A 14300-nucleotide genomic window follows, 5' to 3' on the forward strand; every position below is an offset into this window, starting at 1 on the left:
CTTTATTTCTTCTTTTCTGATCTGGATTCCTTTTGTTTCTGTTTCTTCTCAGACAGCTGTAGGTAGAACTTCCAGAAGTATGTTGAATAATAATGACAAAAGTGGACACCCTTGTCTTGTTCCTGATCTTAGGGGGAAATGCTTTCAGTTTTTCACCACTGAGAATAATGCTTGCTATAGGCTTATCATATATGGCCTTTACTGTATTGAGGTAGATTCCTTCTTTGCCCATTTTTTGAAGAGTTTTAATCATAAATGGATGCTGAATTTTGTCACAGGCTTTTTCTGCATCTATTGAGATTATCATACGGTTTTTATCTTTCAATTTGTTAATATGGTGTATCACACTGATTGATTTGGGTATATTAAAGAATCCTTGCATCCCTGGAATAAACCCAACTTGATTATTGTGTAATGAGCTATTTGATGTGTTGCTGAATTCTGTTTGCTAAAATTTTGTTGATGATTTTTGCATCTATGTTCGTCAGTGATACTGCCTATAGTTTCCTTTTTTGTGTTGTCTTTGTCTGCTTTTGGTATCAGGGTGATGGTGGCCTCATAAAATGAGTTTGGAAATGTTCCTTCCTCTGCAATTTTCTGAAAGAGTTTTAGAAGAACAGGAATTAGCTCTTCTTTAAATCTTTGATAGAATTCTCCTGTGAAGCCATCTGGTCCTGGGCTTTTGCTTTCTGGGGAGATTTTTGATCACAGCTTCAATTTCAGTGCTTGCAATTGGGTTGTTGATAATTTCTATTTCTTCCTGGAAGACTGAACTTTTCTAAGAATCTGTCCATTTCTTCCAGGTTATCTATTTTATTGCCATATAGCTGTTCATAATAGTCTCTTAAAATCCTTTCTATTTCTACATTGTCTAGTGTAACCTCTCCTTTTTCATTTCTAATTTTGTTGATTCTTTTCTCTTTTTTCTTGATGAGTCTGGCTAAAGGTTTGTGACTTTTGTTTATCTTCTCAAAGAAACAGCTTTAAGTTTTATTAATCTTTACTACTGCTTCTTTCATTACTTTTCCATTTATTTCTGCTCGGATCTTTATGATTTATTTCCACCTACTAATTCTGGGTTTTTTTGTTCTTCTTTTTCCAGTTATTTTAGGTGTTAAGTTAGGCTGTCTATGCGATGTTTTCCTTGTTTCTTGAGGTAGGATTGTATGGCTATAAACTTCCCTCTTAAAACTGCTTTTGCTGCATCCCATAGGTTTTGAGTTGTGTTCTCATTGTTTTGTTTCTGGAAATTTATTGATTTTCCTTTTGATTTCTTCAGTAATCTGTTATTTAGAAAAGTGTTGTTTAATCTCCATGTGTTTGTGTTTCTTACAGTTTTTTCTTGTAACTGATATCTAGTCTCATCGGAGAAGGCGATGGCACCTCACTCCAATACTCTTGCCTGGAAAATCCCATGGACGGAGGAGCCTGGTAGGCTGCGGTCCATGGGGTCGCGAAGAGTCAGACACTACTGAGCAACTTCCCTTTCACTTTTCACTTTCATGCATTGGAGAAGGAAATGGCAACCCACTCCAGTGTTCTTGCCTGGAGACTCCCAGGGACGGGGGAGCCTGGTGGGCTGCCGTCTATGGGGTCACACAGAGTCGGACACAACTGAAGTGACTTAGCAGCAGCAGCAGCCTCATAGATGCTTGATACAATTTCAAATTTCTTAAACTTACTGAGGTCTGATTTGTGACCCAAGATGTGGTCCATCTGGGAGAATGTTTGATGTGCACTTGAGAATAAGGTGTATTCTTCTGCATTTGGATGGAATGGCCTAAAGATATCAATGAGATCCATCTCATCTAATGTATCATTTAAGACCAATGTTTCCTTATTAATTTTTTGTTTTGATGATCTGCCCATTGGTGTGAGTGGGGTGTTAAAATCTCCTACTATTATTGTGTTAGTGTCAATTTCTCCTTTTATGTCTGTTAGTGTTTTTCTTATGTATAGAGGTGCTCCCATGTTGGGTGCATAGATGTTTACAACTGTTATGTCTTCCTCTTGGATTGATTCTTTGATCATTATGCAGTGTCCTTCCTTATCTCTTATAATCTTCATTTCAAGGTCTATTTTGTCTGATATGAGGATTGCTACTCCACCTTTCTTTTGCTTCCCATTTGCATGGAATATATTTTTCCATCCTCTCACTTTCAGTCTATACATGTCTTTAGGTCTGACGAGGGTTTATTGTAGCCAGCATATATACAGGTCTTGTTTTTGTATCCATTCAGCCAGTCTTTTGGTTGGAGCATTTAATCCATTTACATTTAAAGTAATTATTGATATATATGTTCCTATTGCCATTTTCTTAATCGTTTGGGGTTGATTTTGTAGATCTTCTTTCTTCTCTTGTATTTCTTGACTATATAACCCTCTTTAACATTTGTTGTAAAGCTCGGTTGGTGGTACTGAATTCTCTTAACTTTTGCTTGTCTGAAAAGTTTTTGTTTTATTTCTCCATCAATTTTGAATGAGATCCTTGCTGGCTACAGTAATCTTGGTTGTAGATTTTTCCCTTTCAGTACTTTAAATATATCCTGACATTCCCTTCTGGCCTGCAGAGTTTCTGCTGAAAGACCAGCTGTTAAGTGTATGTGGTTTCCCTTTTATGTTACTTGTTGCTTCTCCCTTGCTGCTTTTAATATTCTTTGTGTTCAGTCTTTGTTAGTTTGATTAGTATCTGTCTTGGCATGTTTCCCCTTGAGTTTATCCTGTATGGCACTCTGCACCTCTTGAACTTGATTGACTATATTTCCTTTTCCATGCTGGCAAACTTTTCAACTGTAATCTCTTCAAAAAATTTTCTAATTCTTTCTTTTTCTCTTCTTCTGGGACCCCTATTATTCGAATATTGGTGTGTTTGGTACTGTCCCAGAGGTCTCTGAGACTATCCTCAGTTCTTTTCATTATTTTCACTTTATTCTGCTCTTCAAAACTTATTTCCAGTGCTTGCTTCGGCAGCACATATACTAAAATTGGAACGATAGAGAAGATTAGCATGGCCCCTGCGCAAGGATGACATGCAAATTCGTGAAGTGTTCCATATTTTTGTAAAGTTAAATAAATAAATAAAGTTATTTCCACCATTTTATCTTCCAGCTGACTGATTCATTCTTCTGCTTCAGATATTCTGCTGTTGATTCCTGGTGGCTCAGAGGATAAAGAGTCTGCCTACAATGCAGGAGACCCGGGTTCGATCCCTGGGTTGGGAAGATCCCCTGGAGAAGGATATGGCAACCCACTCCAGTATTCTTGCCTGGAGAATTCCATGGACAGAGGAGCCTGGTGGGCTACAGTCCACAGGGTCGCAAAGAGTCTCGACACGACTGAGCTACTTTACTCACTCAGAGTATCTTTAATTTCAGTAATTGTGCTGTTTCTCTCTGTATGTTTATTCTTTAATTCTTCTAGGTCTTTGTTAATTGATTCTTGGATTTCTCCATTTTGTTTTCAAGGTTTTTGATGATCTTTATTATTGTTATTGCGAATTCTTTTTCAGGTAGTTTGCCTATTTCCTCATTTATTTGGACTTCTGTGTCTCTAGTTTATTCCTTCATTTGCATAGTATTTCTCTGCCTTTTCATTATTTTTTTTTAACTTACTGTGTTTGAGGGTTCTTTTTCCCAGGCTTCAAGGAAAGCTGAATTCTTTCCTTGAATAAGGTTGAATTCTTTCTTCCTTTTGGTTTCTGCCCTCTTAAGTTTGGTCCAGTGATTTGTGTAAGCTTCCTATAGGGTGAGATTTGTGCTGAGTTTTTGTTTGTTTTTCCTCTGATGGGCAAGGCTGGGTGAGGTGGCAATCCTGTCTGCTGATGATTGGGTTTGAATTTTAGTTTTGTTTGTTGTCTAGATGAGGCGTCCTGCACAGGGTGCTACTGGGGCTTGGGTGACACTGGGTCTTGTATTCAAGTGGTTCTGTTTGTGTGAGTTCTATTTGATACTCCCTTATTTGATACTCCCTAGGGATTACTTTGGAAAGAATGATGCTAAAGCTGAAGCTCCAATACTTTGGCCACCTCATGCAAAGAGTTGACTCATTGGAAAAGACTCTGATGCTGGGAGGGATTGGGGATAGGAGGAGAAGGGGACGACCGAGGATGAGATGGCTGGATGGCATCACGGACTCGATGGACCTGAGTCTGAGTGAACTCCAGGAGTTGGTGATGGACAGGGAGGCCTGGCATGCTACGATTCATGGGCTCGCAAAGAGTCGGACACAACTGAGGGACTGAACTGAACTGAGGGTTAGTTCTTGACTTCGTCCTTTTGCATTCCAGTCCCCTATAATTAAAAGGACACCTTTTTTGGTGTTAGTTCTAAACGGTCTTGGAGGTCTTCATAGAATCGTTCAACTTCAGCTTCTTCAGCATTACTGGTTGGTACATAGGCTTGGAATACTGTGATATTGAATGGTTTGCCTTGGTAACGAACAGAGATCATTCTGTCGTTTTTGAGACTGTATCCAAGTACTGTATTTCAGACTCTTCTGTTGACCATGATGGCTACTCCATTTCTTCTAAGGGATTCCTGCCGACAGTACTAGATATAGAGGAAAACAACAGAATGGGAAAGACTATAGATCTCTTCAAGAAAATTAGAGATACCAAGGGAACATTTCATGCAAAGATGGGCTCAATAAAGGGCAGAAAAGGTATGGACCTAACAGAAGCAGAAGATATTAAGAAGAGATGGCAAGAATACACAGAAGAACTGTACAAAAAAGATCTTCATGACCCAGATAATCACAATGGTGTGATCACTCACCTAGAGCCAGACATTTTGGAATGTGAAGTCAAGTGGGCCTTAGAAAGCATCACTACGAACAAAGCTAGTGGAGGTGATGGAATTCCAGTTGAGCTATTTCAAATCCTGGAAGATGATGTTGTGAAAGTGCTGCACTCAATATGCCAGCACATTTGGAAAACTCAGCAGTGGCCACAGGACTGGAAAAGGTCAGTTTTCATTCCAGTCCCAAAGAAAGGCAATGCCAAAGAATGCTCAAACTACCACACAATTGCACTGACTTCACACACTAGTAAAGTAATGCTCAAGATTCTCCAAGCCAGGCTTCAGCAATACGTGAACAGTAAACTTCCAGATGTTCAAGCTGGTTTCAGAAAAGGCAGAGGAACCAGAGATCAAATTGCCAACATCCGCTGGATCATGCAAAAAGCAAGAGAGTTCCAGAAAAACATCTACTTCTGCTTTATTGACTATGCCAAAGCCTTTAACTATGTGGATCACAAGAAACTGTGGAAAATTCTGAAAGAGATGGGAATACCAGACCACCTGACCTGCCTCTTGAGAAACCTATATGCAGGTCAGGAAGCAACAGTTCGAACTGGACATGGAACAACAGACTGGTTCCAAATAGGAAAAGGAGTACGTCAAGGCTATATATTGTCAGCCTGCTTATTTAACTTCTATGCAGAGTACATCATGAGACACGCTGGGCTGGAAGAAGCACAAGCTGGAATCAAGATTGCTGGGAGAAATATCAATAACCTCAGATATGCAGATGACACCATCCTTATGGCAGAAAGTGAAGAGGAACTCAAAAGCCTCTTGATGAAAGTGAAAGAGGAGAGTGAAAAAGTTGGCTTAAAGCTCAACATTCAGAAATGAAGATCATGGCATCTGGACCCATCACTTCATGGGAAATAGATGGCGGAACAGTGTAAACAGTGTCAGACTTTATTTTTCTGGGCTCCAAAATCACTGCAGATGGTGAGTGCAGCCATGAAATTAAAAGATGCTTACACCTGGGAAGAAAAGTTATAACCAACCTAGACAGCATATTCAAAAGCAGAGACATTACTTTGCCAACAAAGGTCCATCTAGTCAAGGCTATGATTTTTTCAGTAGTCGTGTATGGATGTGAGAGTTGGACTGTGAAGAAAGCTGAGCACCAAAGAATTGATTCTTTTGAACTGTGGTGATGGAGAAGATTCTTGAGAGTCTCTTGGACTGCAAAGAGATCCAACCAGTCCATCCTAAAGGTGATCAGTCCTGGGTGTTCACTGGAAGGACTGATGCTAAAGCTGAAACTCCAATACTTTGGCCACCTGATGCGAAGAGCTGACTCACTGGAAAAGACTCTGATGCTGGGAGGGATTGAGGGCAGGAGGAGAAGGGGACAACAGAGAATGAGATGACTGGATGGCATCACTGACTTGATGGACATGAGTTTTCGTGAACTCCGGGAGTCGGTGATGGACAGGGAGGCCTGACGTGCTACGATTCATGGGGTCGCAAAGAGTCGGACACGACCGAGCGGCTGGACTGGACTGGACTGAGGGTTAGTTCTCTGGTATCTAGGGTCTTGGATCAGTGCTCCTGCTCCAAAGGCTCAGGCCTGATCTCTGGTCAGGAATGAAGATTCCACAAGTGGTTTGTTATGACATTAAATGAGATTCAAACAAACATCAAAAAACCAAAATTGAACCAGAAGTGAACCCCAGACAAACAGCCGTTACAAAATCAGGCAAATAATAATTAAAATAATGGAATATACATATACACCCACGAGCGAAGTCAAAACAGTCCAGCAAAAGTAAAGTACAGCAGACTGACCTAGCAAACAAAGGAAATAAAAAATATATTTATCAGGTAAGAACAAAACTAACTAAAGCACAAACTGGAAAATAAAACTAATGCAAGGTGTCAAGTGGGGAATAAACCAATGAAAACAAAACTAACAAATATGTTGAGAGGAAAGAAAAAAAAGAATAGGTATGCAAATTTGAAGAGCTAGATAAAGATTTATATATACTAAAGATTAACTGCAAGGGGAAAAGAACAATAGGAAAGGCAAACAAAGGAATAAGTGTAGAAAAAATATAACAGATTTTAAATTTTTTAAAATTAACATTATAAAAAAAAGGAAGAAAAAAGGAAAACTCCACAGAACTTCAAAAAAGCCCAACATAAAGCCAGAGGTTTAGAACAATAAAAAATGTGGCTGAATATACACATATATATATACTTCCATAAGCAAAAAAACAGTCCAACAAAATTAAAGTACAATAGATTGCCCCAGCGAACAAAGGAAACCAAAAATTATATCTACCAGAACAAAATTAACTAAAGCACAAGCTGGAAAACAAAACTAAAGCAAGGTGCCTATTGGGGAATAAAGCAATGAAAACAAAACAAACATGCTGAGAGGAAAGGGGAGAAAGAAAAGAAAGAACAGAAATGCAAAGTTGGATACAGGTAGATAAAGAAGATATATATATGTTAAAGATTAACTGCAAGAGGAAAAGAACAGTAGGGAAAGCAAACAAAGGAATAAATGTAGAAAAAATTATAACAGGTTTAAAAAATTAAAATTTAAAAAAGAGAAAGGAAGATTTTTTTAAAAAAGGAAAACTCCACAGAGCTGCAAAAGCCCAACATAGAAGCAGAGGTTTGTCATAACAATAAAAAATGTGACTGAGGGGAAAATAAAGTTCAAAAGCTTAACTGGATTTCATACTGCCAGTAAAGTCAAGGGGGGATAAAAGGAAAACAGAGGGGAAATAAAAGGAAAAGAAAGGAAAAAAAAAAACAACCTAAAGAATGTACAGAACAAGTCAAAACGTAAGAATAATAAATGTTTTTCTTGAGTCACTGCTGTCAGCCCTTTCTCTCACTGGGAGTCACCGTCCACCTCACCTGCCTGGGATGCCCTCCAACACTGTGCTGGTCTCTGGACCTGCTGTGGGGGCAGCGCAGGTTCTAATCTGGTCCTACACCCGTGTGTTCTTGCCTCCAATGTCCACAGCTATCAGAACTAGCGCGTTTTCTTTCATGGGGGCTCGCAATTTCCTTTTATATATTCCATAGATACAGAGTGTGCCTAGTTGATCATGCGGATTTAATCCGCAGCTTGTACAGCTGGTGGGAAGGTTTGGGGTCATCTTCCTTACCTATACTACCCCTAGGTTTCACCTGTAGTTTTATTTCCACCTTTTATTTTTTTATGTGGGTTGTCCACTGGGGTTTGCTCCTGAGGGTGCCCTGGAGGATTTGGGTCTGCACCACTGAGGGCCAGGTGTGGAGGTGGTGCAACTGCTTGGGTCACAGGGGTTCTCGCAGCATCAGGTACTCGGGGGAGTTGGCGGCTAGGGCAGCAGGAAATATAGCATTCTAGAAAGATATGGCAATCAGTATTGGCCAATACAGTCCAGTGTTCTTGCCTGGAGAACCCCCTCTGACAGAGAAGCCTGGCAGGCTACAGTCCACAGGATCACAAAGAGTTGGAAACAACTGAAGCAACTCTGCATGCACAGATGCAAGACTTTTTTGCCTGTGACAGCTCTGCCCCAGTGAGGGCTGAGCGTGAAGGTGGCGCAGCTGCTGCGGTTGCGGGACCCTGGTGGTGCCAAGTGTGCAGGGACTCGGACCGTCTCCGTCACAGGAGTTATGGCCCTGCTGCTGCTAAGTCCCTTCAGTCGTGTCCGACTCTGTGCGACCCCATAGACGTCAGCCCACCAGGCTCCCCCATCCCTGGGATTCTCCAGGCAAGAACACTGGAGTGGGTTGCCAGTTCCTTTTCCAATGCATGAAAGTGAAAAGTGAAAGTGAAGTCGCTCAGTCGTGTCCGACTCCTCGCGACCCCATGGACTGCAGCCCACCAGGCTCCTCCATCCATGGGATTTTCCAGGCAAGAATACTGGAGTGCGGTGCCATTGCCTTCTCCGAGTTATAGCCCTACCAGAGCCTTTTTTCGAACCTCTTGTAGCTGGCGATCAGGCCTTTCTGGGTCCTCTTTCTCCATAGCTCTGCCCGTTCAGGCACTTAGAGGGTCCCTCGCCTGGGGTCCTTCTCTGTTCAGTGAGTCAGGCACTAAAGGGGCACTCTGGGTGGGGTCCTACTCTATAGTTCAGCGCCTCAGGCGTTTGATGGGCCAGCCTCTCTATTGTTCAGCTGCCGATGCTGGCTGTGGGGAGGGAGAGGCTATGTATGGTGATGGCTCCACCCCCTACGCGTGACTCAGCAGTATCGCCTTGCTGCCGTGGCTGCCCAGCTTTCCTCCACAGGCATTTCCCACCACGATCTCCTTCCTCACATCCCCCCGATCTGTCTCTCCACAGTCAACAGCAGCCCTCACTCTGGGGTTGCTCCACAATCCCTAAACTCCAGCCCCCAGCCGCTGTGCCATCTAGGGGACCCTCGTCCCTGTCCAGGGTATGTTTGGCTATGGCAAGGACTGTCTGAGTCTCATTCCATTTAGGCTGCCACAGATCCGCTGTGTCACTCTCAGCCTTAAATGTTTCTCCTCTGACTCAGACAATTGCCCCCATGTGAGGATCGGACCCGTGCTTCAGTTCCCCAACCCACCAAGGGCAGGTCCAGTCCTACCAACACTCCTCTGTTTTTTCCCCCTAGTTCCTTCATCCTAACGAGTTTTGCGTGGGTCTATATATCCTTTTCCACTGCTCAGGTCCTCCTGTCGGCTCTCAGCTGGTGTTCTGCATGTACTTCTGCATTGGAAGGTGTATTCCTGATGTATCCGTGGAGACAGATGTGCTCCACGTCCACCTGCTCCTCCGTTATCTTGTTCTTCTCTCATCCTTTTTTTTTTTAATGTAAATGTTTGGGTTCTCATCCTTGAAAGATTTCCTGGGTATGCCCACTTAGTATCGATAATATCTCTCAACTCTTTGAAGATATTTTTCTACTGTCTTATCCTACTACTCTTAATTAAGTCTGATTTATAAATCTTCACAATGACCTATTTTGCTCCACAGATGGGTTTGGTCTTTCAGTTCAGTTCGGTTGCTCAGTCGTGTCTGACTCTGCGATCCCCATTAATTGCAGCCCACCAGTCCTCCCTGTCCACTGGTGTCAGGTATTCCACTTTGATGAAAGCATGACTTCCTCTTTATCATCTTGCTCTGAATATCATGAATCATGGATTTATTTTTCATCAGTGTGCAAAAACCCTAAAGCCATTATCTCTTAAAATATCTCCTCTACTCCACCCTCTAATCCAGGGCTCCAAAGAAAGGCAATGCAAAAGAATGTTCAAACTACCGCACAATTGCACTCATCTCACATGCTAGTAAAGTAACGCTCAAAATTCTCCAAGCCAGGCTTCAGCAATACATGAACCGTGAACTCCCTTATGTTCAAGCTGGTTTTAGAAAAGGCAGAGGAACCAGAAATCAAATTGCCAACATCCACTGGATCATGCAAAAAGCAAAAGAGTTCCAGAAAAACATCTATTTCTGCTTTCTTGACTATGCCAAAGCCTTTGACCATGTGGATCACAAGAAACTGTGGAAAATTCTGAAAGAGATGGGAATACCAGACCACCTAACCTGCCTCTTGAGAAATCTGTGTGCAGGTCAGGAAGCAACAGGTAGAACTGGACACGGAAGAACAGACTGGTTCCAAATAGGAAAAGGAGTACGTCAAGGCTGTATATTGTCACCCTGCTTATTTAACTTCTATGCAGAGTACATCATGAGAAACGCTGAACTGGAAGAAGCACAAGCTGGAATCAAGATTGCCAGGAGAAATATCAATAACCTCAGAGATGCAGATGACACCACCCTTATGGCAGAAAGTGAAGAGGAGCTAAAAAGCCTCTTGATGAAAGTGAAAGAGGAGAGTGAAAAGTTGGCTTAAAGCTCAACATTCAGAAAACGAAGATCATGGCATCCGGTCCCATCACTTCATGGCAAATAGATGGGGAAACAGTAGAAACAGTGTCAGACTTTATTTTTCTGGGCTCCAAAATCACTGCAGATGGTGAGTGCAGCCATGAAATTAAAAGACGCTTACTCCTTGGAAGAAAAGTGATGACCAACCTAGATAGCATATTCAAAAGCAGAGACATTACTTTGCCGACTAAGGTCCGTCTAGTCAAGGCTATGATTTTTCCAGTAGTCATGTATGGATGTGAGAGTTGGACTGTGAAGAAGGCTGAGCGCCGAAGAATTGATGCTTTTGAACTGTGGTGTTGGAGAAGTCTCTTGAGGGTCCCTTGGACTACAAGGAGATCCAACCAGTCCATTCTGAAGGAGATCAGCCCTGGGATTTCTTTGGAAGGAATGATGCAAAAGCTGAAACTCCAGTACTTTGGACACCTCATGCGAAGAGTTGACTCATTGGAAAAGACTCTGATGCTGGGAGAACTTGGGGGCAAGAGGAGAAGGGGACAACAGAGGATGAGATGGCTGGATGGCATCACTGACTCGATGGACATGAGTCTGAGTGAACTCCGGGAGATGGTGATGGACAGGGAGGCCTGGCGTGCTACGATTCATGGGGTCGCAAAGAGTCGGACACGACTGAGCGACTGAACTGAACTGAACTGAATCCAGGGCTCAGGAAACTATACACCACAGGCCAAATCTGGCCCATTACCTGCTTTTGTAAATAAGGTTTTATCTGAACAGAGCCATGTTCATTCATGTACTTATTTTCGATGGCTGCTTTCCAACTACAACGGAAGAGCTAAATAGGTGCAACAGAGATTATATAACCTGCAAAAACTAAATATTTACCATCTGGTCCTTTAGAGAAAATGTTTGCCAACCTCTGCTTATGGGTGGCTTTTTGTACATTTGTAATCTTTGATGGTGAGTTCATTTTCTGATCTTAATGTAAGGGTAACCTTTGGGCTTTAGTACAGGCAGGGTCTGTTTCTTACTGTGTCAGTGGCGTGAAGATATCCCACTACAGGAGTCTAACCTCAGCTCTCCGTTAGGCTGTCAGTCAAAACTGCTCAGCATCATACACTAATATAACTCTAGCTCATAAGTTTTCTTTGCCTTTTTTTTTCGAAGAAGGGCCTTGCAGACCACCCTTGCTTCTTTGCAAAACTCATCAAGGCCATAGAAAGCTGCCCTATTCAGGACCTAACTGTTCTGCAGTGGGAGGTTCTTTATAACATCGAGCCTTTCACAATTCTAAACATGGAAGACTGGGATATAACATTTATGAGTCATTAAGTTGAGAACTATCACATAAATAATTCTATGTGTGGGGGGGTGGGGTGGAATATGCGGGTATTATTCCATTATTGTATAAACAAACCAACTCTGACATATCTGTTCATTCAGTATGTGAATGCATGGTGTGTGTCAGATACTGCACTCTGGGAAAGCAGGATAAACCTGGATTAGCCTAAAGCAGGCCTCTTCCCTACCATCACTTCACTTATTTCCTTCAATAGATTTACCACCAGAATTGGGAGTGGGAGTCCACCTCCCCAACTGAAGTGAAGTCTCCAAGAGAGCAGAGATCTAATTCAGTGGTGTGTCCTCAGTATTTGACAAAAGGCAGGTGCTTAATTAAGTTTAAAATCAACTACTGAGATAGGGCTGTCCTCAGGAAACCTGCAAGGCAGTAGCTGATTTTCCTCCTGCCTCCTAGACACTCTTAGTCTCATTCACTGATTGGCTGTGCTGGTCCTCACTGCTGCACTCGGGCTTTCTGGTCGTGGCGAGCAGGGACCACCCTTCCTTGCGGTGCGTGGGCTTCCCCTCTGACGGAACACCGGCTCCAGGCCCTCAGGCTTCAGCAGCGGCAGCACGCAGGCTCAGTGGTTGAGGCATGTGGACTCCAGGGTGCACAGGCTTCAGGAGCTGTGGCACAAGGGCTGGTGCAGGGGCTCAGCTGTTCCACGGCACATGGGATCTTCCCAGACCATGGATGGAACCCGTGTCTCCTGCAATGGCAGATGGATTCCCATACGCTGAAGCACCAGGAAGTCCTCTTCCTTAGTTTTGATTGGGCAAAAGAACAGTCTTTCACCATGGGCTTGTCAAAAACATATACTCTTTCTGTACCACAGAAAACAAGAGATCTTCAAAAATCCCAGTCTTCATGGCATTTTATAGAATTAGATGGGAGCTCACAGTTACATTCTAAAGCTGTTTTTTAAAAGTGCTTGCATATAGTACTATCTATTGCAAAGGAACAAATTATCCTAAAATTCAGTCACTTAAAATAACAACAGCCACTTAATCTTGTTCATAATTTCTGTGGGCGAGGAGTTTGGGAAGGGTGGGAAACTCTGCCTAAAAGGTGACTCATGCACAGAGCTGACAAGCTGGCATTGATGAAGCTGCCTCAGTTTCCTCTCCACCTGGGCCCCTCCACAGACTTGTCAACAGTCTTCACAATGGTGACTTGTTTCCTGGAGTGAGTCATCTAAGAGACCAGGGCAAAAGCTGCAATCTCTTCACTGATCAAGTCTTGGAGGTCACAGACCATTACTTCTGCATATTCTATTTTTCACACAGACCATCTATGTTTCAGTGTGGGAGGGGACTACAGAAATGCATGAAATAGAAGACAGGGATATATAAGGGCCACTCTGGGAGCTGGATAAATAGGATAACAGGATACACATAAACAGGATAACAGGATTTTAGCAAAGAACAAGTACATTAGGTTACAAAAGCTTGTAAGGAACACTCTCAAGAATAACCAGGCTTTCTGAATTCTAAGTCTTTCCAGCACATCATACTATGAGCTAGTGTGCTAGGTTCCCATCTCCTATTATGTAACAAAATAAATTTCAGAATTTATGAAAAAAAATTAAAGTAAAAATAAAGCAACAATGTGGAAGAAAATGGATAATTATTAAATGTTAAGTACTGGAAGGGATTTCTTGAGCTTAATAATAATAGAAAATGAATAAACTTTAATGACTGAAATAATATTAAACTTCTATAAGTAAAAACTGGGAACAAAAAATAAGGAGGTAAATGATTAGCTGGAAGAAAAAAAGAGCTTTCACAAATTGGTGAGGAATAAAAGGAACAAACCAGCAAAAAAAAAAAAAAATAGTAAGAAAATGACAATCACAAATTATGAAATATGATTGATCAATAAACATCTCACTTAATTAAAAGTTAAAGAAATGTTCTGGTAAGAAAAATATTCATCTTTTTTATCTATTAGTATAGCAAATATTTCCAAATGGGCACTCTCATATGCTGCATTTTATGTACAAATTATTTTAAGTTTTAAGGTAAGCAACTAGACAGCCATGCATAGCTAAGAGGCTTAATACTATTTTCCCTTCCACCAAGTAATTTCAATTCTAAAAATCTTTCTTAAGACTAGAAACACATGTATCACCAGCAATAAAAATATTGTTTGTTCAAATCCTGGCTTAAAATATCTTAGGTTGTTCTGGTACTAAGTGAATTTTAAAAGGAGAACTTAAGATTTAGTTAACTAAATGCTAGTTAACTAAAACAACTAGCATTAACCAAGTAAATTAGGCTAAAAACAAAATATTTTAATAAATTTGACTATGCTGTCTTCTACAATAAATGACACATT

General features: G+C 41.6%; 1 protein-coding gene and 1 non-coding gene across 6 annotated transcripts in view; one reads left to right on the top strand and one right to left on the bottom strand.

The window, feature by feature from the left end:
* The window catches only part of WWP1 (WW domain containing E3 ubiquitin protein ligase 1), a 141716-nt gene that overhangs the window by 70319 nt on the left and 57097 nt on the right, over window positions 1–14300 (bottom strand). The window lies entirely within an intron of this gene.
* LOC120879145 lies at window positions 2955–3059 on the top strand. Its single transcript, XR_005724713.1, has one exon. It is a non-coding gene; the product is annotated as a U6 spliceosomal RNA (small nuclear RNA).

The sequence above is a fragment of the Oryx dammah genome, unplaced genomic scaffold (assembly GCF_014754425.2).
Source record: "Oryx dammah isolate SB20612 unplaced genomic scaffold, SCBI_Odam_1.1 HiC_scaffold_19, whole genome shotgun sequence".
Classification (NCBI taxonomy): domain Eukaryota; kingdom Metazoa; phylum Chordata; class Mammalia; order Artiodactyla; family Bovidae; genus Oryx; species Oryx dammah.